Below are 8,025 nucleotides of genomic sequence, written 5' to 3' on the forward strand. Positions count from 1 at the left end.
TGTAATAAAATTAAATTGATGTAAAAATGAAAAAATAAGATTTAAAAAATAATAAATAGATTTAAAAAATTATCATTAATATTGTAATAATTTATAATATTATTGTGATGGAAGAATCAAGAGAAATTCTACTAGATTAATATATTAACATAACAGTGTAATAAAATAGTGTAAATAATTAAATAAAATGAAAAATGTATTGTAGAATTAAAAAAAACGATGATAAAAATGTCAAGAAAACGTAATTAATATTGTAATAATATTGTAATAAAATAGTGCAAGCAATGTAATACAATTAAAAATATATTATAAAAAATTATAGAAGATGATGGAAGAGTCCAAAACATCTTACTAATATTGTAATAAAATGGTGTAACTAATGTAATAAAATTTTCTAAAAAATTATAAAAATGAAAAAAAAAAAAAACATGACAGAAGAGCCAGGAAAAATTCTAATTAATATTGTAATAAAAGTGTTCAAATAATGTAATAAATTAAAAATATATATTTTGTAATAATGAGAAAAAAATATATATATTTTATTGTATATTTTTAAATAACATTATTGTGATAGAAGAGTCCAGAGAAATTCTAATATTGTAATACAAATAATTTAATATAATTATATGTATAAAAGTTTTACAATATATAGATTGTAAAATGAAAAAGATGATAGTCAATAGAAATTCTAACTAATATTGTAATAATATTGCAATAAAATTGTATAAAAATGTAATAACATGTAAAAAATGTAAATGTAAAAATAAAAAAATATATATATATAAAAATGTTTTAATATTTTATTTTTATTTTTAAAAATACATATTTGATACAAATATATTTTCTTATTTTTTTAAATAGTTTTTCAAATATTATTCTTTTCTTAATAATAATAATAATAATAATTGTGCTTAAATGAAAAAAAATGAAAGCAAACTTATGTGTATATATACACTGTAATAATAAAAAATATATTTTAAAATATTAAATATTATTTTAATAAACATTTTTTACAAATATACATTTTTATTTTAAAAAATAATATTAATTATTATTATTATTTAATTAGTTTCTTAATAATAATAATAATAATAATTGTGCTTAAATGAAAAAAAAAACATTTAAAAATTTTAAATAAAAAAGAAAGCAAACTAATGTGAAAATAAAATATATTCATTATATTAAATATTATTATATGATATTTTATTACTTCATTACTTTACAATTGTAAATGTATGAAATTAATTGTATTAATTCTATATATATATATATATATATATATATATATATATATATATACATACATTTATATACTGCATGTATTACACAATACAACTCTTTAAAAAATATTTCTGTGCCATATATAATTTCCTTATAATTCCAATAGTCTACAATTTGATTTCCAGTTGAAACTTATATTCCTCAGGAAGACTGATTTATTTGCCCATAAAAAAATGAACGCAGAATAAACAAACAGTTCTTTGGCAGACAAAATAAACAAGTGCATTGAGTATCCAGTCGCTGCACAAAGACAATGGTGGCAGTGTAAAAAATAGCAGCCTACCCTGCAACTGTGGATTTTGTTACAAGGAAATATTGACAGCAAAACCAAGTGAAAACAACGCTCCACTTTCATTCGCTCACAACCGACACACTAAACGACAGCCTGATATCCTGACAAACTGTTGAATAATACATCCTGGTTAAAGTTAGAAAGCGTCTTAAGCACAGAAATCAAAAGAAACCAAACCGTGCATTAGTTATCTAATCGTCTAGTGTTTACAGTAACATCCAACCTGAAGGACCAATCAGAGTTTGATTGTTCATTTTAAAATGAACTCATAATGTAAATTTATAGATGTAATATCGATATGCACCTTTCGAAAACAAAGCGCAGTGCGATGAAACCCAAGGCCAAGGGCAGGGAGATGAGCAAGTCGCGGGGTACTGGATGCCGGCTTCCCTTCGCCGTCCCCTCAGCGATGTCTTTCCACGTGACGCCAGGAGGAAGCCAGAAATCTTGCCGCCAAATCCAATGGTTTACGAGTTCCTCTAATCTACAGGAGAAAGTTGGAGAGAGCAGATAAATTACCGACAGATACAATTTGGTCAGCAACAACAAACTTTCATAACTACATAAGTAAAGTTGTCTGAAAGTTTGAAATAACTCTGAAAAGCTTAAAGTTTGAATTTATAATTTATAACAATTGTTGAAATTAGCATGTTGCCTGCATGATTTCCCGAGAATTAGCATGTCGCTAACATGATTTATTTTACCATGATTAGGAAGTTACCAGCATGTTTCTAGCACGATTAGCATGTTACTATCATGTTGTTAGCATGCTTCTAACATAATTAATAAGTTACTAGCATGTTTTAATGTGATTTAGCATGTTCCTACCATGAGTAACAAGTTACTAGCATGTTTCTAGCACAATTAGCCTATTGTTAGCATGTTTCTAACATAATTAATAAGTTACTATCATGTTTTAGCATGTTACTAGCATGTTGCTAGCATGATTCTAACATAATTAATAAGTTACTATCATGTTTTAATGTGATTTAGCATGTTCCTACCATGAGTAACAAGTTACTAGCATGTTTCTAGCACGATTAGCCTGTTGTTAGCATGTTTCTAACATAATTAATAAGTTACTATCATGTTTTAGCATGTTACTAGCATGTTGCTAGCATGATTCTAACATAATTAATAAGTTACTATCATGTTTTAATGTGATTTAGCATGTTCCTACCATGAGTAACACTTTACTAACATGTTTCTAGCACGATTAGCATGTTACTAGCATGTTCTTAGCATGTTCCTAACATAATTAACAAGCAACTAGCATGTTGCTAACATGATTCTAACATAATTAATAAGTTACTATCATGTTTTAATGTGATTTACCATGTTCCTACCATGAGTAACACTTTACTAACATGTTTCTAGCACGATTAGCATGTTACTAGCATGTTCTTAGCATGTTTCTAACATAAGTTACTAGCATGTTTAATGTGATTTAGCATGTTCCTACCATGATTAACAAGTTACTAGCATGTTTTCTAGCATGATTAGTATGTTGTTAGCATGTTTCTAACATAATTAATAAGTTACTATCATGTTTTAGCATGTTACTAGCATGATTCTAACATGATTAGCATGTTGCTAGCATGTTCCTAAAACAATTAACAAGTTACTAGCATGTTGCTTGCATGATTTAACATGAATTAGCATGTTGTTACCATGATTTAGCATGTTCTTAACATGTTTTCAACATGATTAGCATGTTACTAGCATGTTTCTAGCACGATTAGCATGTTACTAGCATGTTGTTAACATGTTTCTAACATAAGTTACTAGCATGTTTTAACATGATTTAGCATGTTCCTACCATGATTAGCAAGTTACTAGCATGTTTCTAGCACGGTTAGCATGTTACTAGAATGTTATTAACATGTTTCTAACATAATTAATAAGTTACTAGCATGTTTTAGCATGATTTAGCATGTTCCTGCCATGATTAACAAGTTACTGGCATGTTTCTAGCATGATTAGCCTGTTGTTAGCATGTTTCTAACATAATTAATAAGTTACTAGCATGTTGCTTGCATGATTTAACATGAATTAGCATTTCGTTAACATGATTTAGCATGTTCTTAGCATGTTTCTAGCATGATTAGCATGTTACTAGCATGTTCTTAGTATGTTTCTAACATAAGTTACTAGCATGTTTAAAGTGATTTAACATGTTTCTACCATGATTAACAAGTTACTAGCACGTTTTCTAGCATGATTAGCATGTTGTTAGCATGTTTCTAACATAATTAATAAGTTACTAGCATGTTACTAGCATGATTCTAACATGATTAGCATGTTGCTAGCATGTTCCTAACACAATTAACAAGTTACTAGCATGTTGCTTGCATGATTTAACATGAATTAGCATGTCGTAAACATGATTTAGCATGTTCTTAGCATGTTTTCAGCATGATTAACATGTTACTAGCATGTTACTAGAATGTTATTAACATGTTTCTAACATAATTAATAAGTTACTAGCATGTTTTAATGTGATTTAGCATGTTCCTACCATGATTAACAAGTTACTGGCATGTTACTAGCACAATTACCATTTTACTAGCATGTTGTTAGCATGATTATATGTTACTATCATGTTGCCAACATGTTTTAACAAGTTTCTAACATGACATAATTGTCCATTTTGGCTGAACTACTGCTTGGAAATGTAAATTTTGAGAACTTATTGCTATGTGAGAAATAGAGCACTCTGAGGTGAATTTATTTAAAACATACAAAATAGACAATATTACCAAAAATGTTTTCTTAGGCCCGTGAAAGGGTTAAACAGCCTTCGTGACGTCATGACTCCTCAGAGATCTGTTATCACAGTTTTCAGGCCCAATATTTACAACAAATCAGGCAAAATAACAATAAAACTATGTTCTGACACCGAATATTAGTCGTAAAACAAAATGTAAACAAACCACTCGCTCATTAATCTAAAAAGAGGTCAAATTATGTTTAAAAATACCGCAATACTACAAACTAATAATCTAATGACATAATTGTCACTTTGGGCTGCTACTTTAAAATGTCAATTTCAATAAAAATAAATAAATAAAATAAAAAAAAAAGTTAATATTTCGAGAAATGTGTTTTCTAAACTTAAAAGTCCGCGAAAGGGTTAACAGGCCTCTGACAAGAGATAACCCGATGGCAGTCCTCCGGCAGAATATTTATTTAAATCAGAGTAAAGCGCAATAAAACTGTGTTTTGACGCCACATATTAGTCGTAAAACAAAATGTAAACAAATAGGCTCGCTCTTAGATTTAGAAAATACGTCAGAAATCGACAAAATCACTAATTATTAGTGATTTATGACAAAAAATAAGAATAAGAACGTTCAGTGCATTAAGTTATAAGGAAAAAATAACTACACACCCGTCCGTACACACCCAGCTCAAGTACGTTAACCTAATTATCATGTCAGCTATGAATACAGTAATATTTACTATCATAATATTTTTATATTTATTCAATTTTAAACGTTATTACCTGTCCATCCTTCAGTATTAGTGAAGAAGCGATGAAGGATATCGATTAAAGCAGGACACAGGCCTCTTACGCGTATTTCCGTTATTATTCCGGTTCTTGGTTATAAACATCCAGCATCGCTCAGAATCTAAATGAAAACAAACCCTCGCGTTGATTCTTCCGGCGAATATTCGGAGGAATGCGCGCCACCCGCTTCTGATGTCGACATCAACTCACATTAAACACATCAACCTCTGTTTTCAAGTTTTTTTAAGCGCTTCCAAGAGTAAAATAGATCCTGCATTTATGAAATTATCCCAGAGCCGGGAGAATCCATGAAAACGCCAGAGAAACGGAAGCTTACTGCAGCAGCATCTCCTCCGTCTTTCTCTCCATCAGGGAAACATGTTGTAAGGTGCTTTGCTTTCTACAAACTCCACTGTAGGCGCCCCCTATTGACCATAATATAAACATAAATCCATCTATCTATCTATCTATCTATCTATCTATCTATCTATCTATCTATCTATCTATCCATCTATTTATGTCTATCTATCTATCTATCTATCTATCTATCTATCTATCTATCTATCTATCTATCTATCTATCCATCTATCTGTCTATCTATCTATCCATCCATCCATCCATCCATCCATCCATCCATCTATCTATCTATCTATCTATCTATCTATCTATCTATCTATCTATCTATCTATCTATCTATCTATATATATATATATATATATATATCTATCTATCTATCTATCTATCTATCTATCTATCTATCTATCTATCTTAATAAACTTGCATATCCGTTAAACGAAACAAGAATTTGATTTGTGCGTTTTATCAGGTTTCTGTATTGTTTTGAAATCAAAAGTCACTGGCACATATTACTTTTCCCTTTTCCTGTTACATGTTTTTGCCAAGGAAAATGACTGACAGGTGTTAAAATGGTCTGCCAACTTACAATGCCATTTAAGAGAGGAATGTATGTCAGTCCTGTCTTTCTGGCTCCTTACAATAAATCTACAGTCTGTTTTCCTATCAGCGGGGATTTCAAACGGAACAAAACAACCCTTATGTTTGTTAATTGTTTTTCACTATCTCATCTCTTCACTATTTGGGCGTATTGTGAACAGCGCAGAAATACACAATTTGCATGGGTCATTTCTTCTAGTCTATGTTCCGTCTAATGACAGATCCTGTAAAGAGCACTGCATGTGTTTTCTTTGGCTTTTAACATGCACATTTTCCCAGACCGCAGAGCATTAATTCTAAATGCCATATATGAGGCTAAAAGCCAATGTATACATTACAAATGTTGAGGACAGGCTTAATGGTGTACATAATATATTCACTGTATGTGCGTTTCCATGATGGCAGCCGTATTTAGCGTCATAATGACAATCACTGCAGTATTTCTCTGCTATTCTAAACTTATATACCTGATTTATCAATGTAATGTAAGTAAACAGGTCAAAACACTCTAGCAACTGCCTAGCAACCAGTCAAAGTAGCCAAGAAATCAGTAACCAGCCAAAGTACTTTAGCAACTCCTTAGCAACTGGATAAAACATTCTAGCAACCACCTTGTAACCAGCCAAAACAACCAAGAAACCGCATAGAACAACCTAGCAACCAGCCAGAACACTTCAACAACTGTCTAGCAACCAGTCAAAATGCTGAAGAAACCACTTAGAACAACTGAGAAACCAGCAAAAGCACTTTAGCTTAGAAACTATGAAAAACACTCTAGCAACTGCCTAGCAACCATCAAAAACAACGAAGAAACCACATACAACATCCTAGAAACCAGCCAAATCACCTTAGCGACTGCCTAGGGACCAACCCAAAACACTCTAGCAACTGCCTAGCAACCAGCCAGAACACTATAGCAACTGTCTAGCAACCAGTCAAAACACCCGAGAAACCACCTTAAACAACCTAGCAACCAGCCAAATCACTTTAGCCGAGCAACCATACTCTAGCAACAACCTATCAACCAGCCAACTGCCCAGCGACCAGCCAATACATTCTAGAAACTTCTTAGCAACGAGACCAGTCGAAAAACAGCTACTTTAGCAACTGCCTAGTAACCAATTCAAAACACTCTCACAAGTGCCTAGCCGCCAGCTAAAAACCAGCCATTTAGCCGTGCCTAGTGACCAACCTAAAACACTCTAGAAACTGTCTAGCAACAAGCCAAAAAAACTGTAGCAACTGCCTAGCAACCAGCCACGTTTGCAACTGCCTATTAACCAGTACAAAACACTCTCGCAAGTGTCTAGCAACCAGCAATTTAGCAACTGTCTGGTGACCAATCCAAAACACTGTAGAAACTATCTAGCAAACAACCAGAACACTCTAGAAAGTGCCTAGCAACCAGCCACATTAGCACTAGTGATCAACCCAAAACACTCCACCAACTACCTAGCAACTGCCTAGTAACCAGGAAAAACACTACCTAGAACAAACAAAGCACTTTAGCAACTTCTCAGCAACCAGCCAAAACATTTTAGCTGCTTCTTATCAACCATTTAGAACAACCTAGCAACCAACACCACAAACCACCTAGCAACACCATAGCAACCAGCCAGAAACACCCCTAGCAAGTGCCTAGCAACCACTCTGAACACCCTAGCAACTGCTTAGATATATGTTAAGCTTTTAAAACCACCTTATGTCTCCAGCTGTGGATTTGAACAGGCGGACATGGTTTGTTGGACAAAAATAAAACGTTTGGTCACTAAGCTAAATGGTACAAAGCACAAGGGCCTTTTGTTTTTTCCTTTCTGCCAATCCCATCTCAGTTCATCTCACATGTCTGAGCCCTAATTGTGAGAATGAAAGATAAAGCGTGTTAAAGAAGTCACGAGTGCTATAAAGCAGGGAGCTGGACGTGTTTCAGACTGAACCTCTAATAGTGCCAGCAATCCAACCACCGAGGCCAAAACGCTCGACTGTG

The sequence above is a fragment of the Garra rufa genome, chromosome 7 (genome assembly GCF_049309525.1).
Source record: "Garra rufa chromosome 7, GarRuf1.0, whole genome shotgun sequence".
NCBI classification, from domain to species: domain Eukaryota; kingdom Metazoa; phylum Chordata; class Actinopteri; order Cypriniformes; family Cyprinidae; genus Garra; species Garra rufa.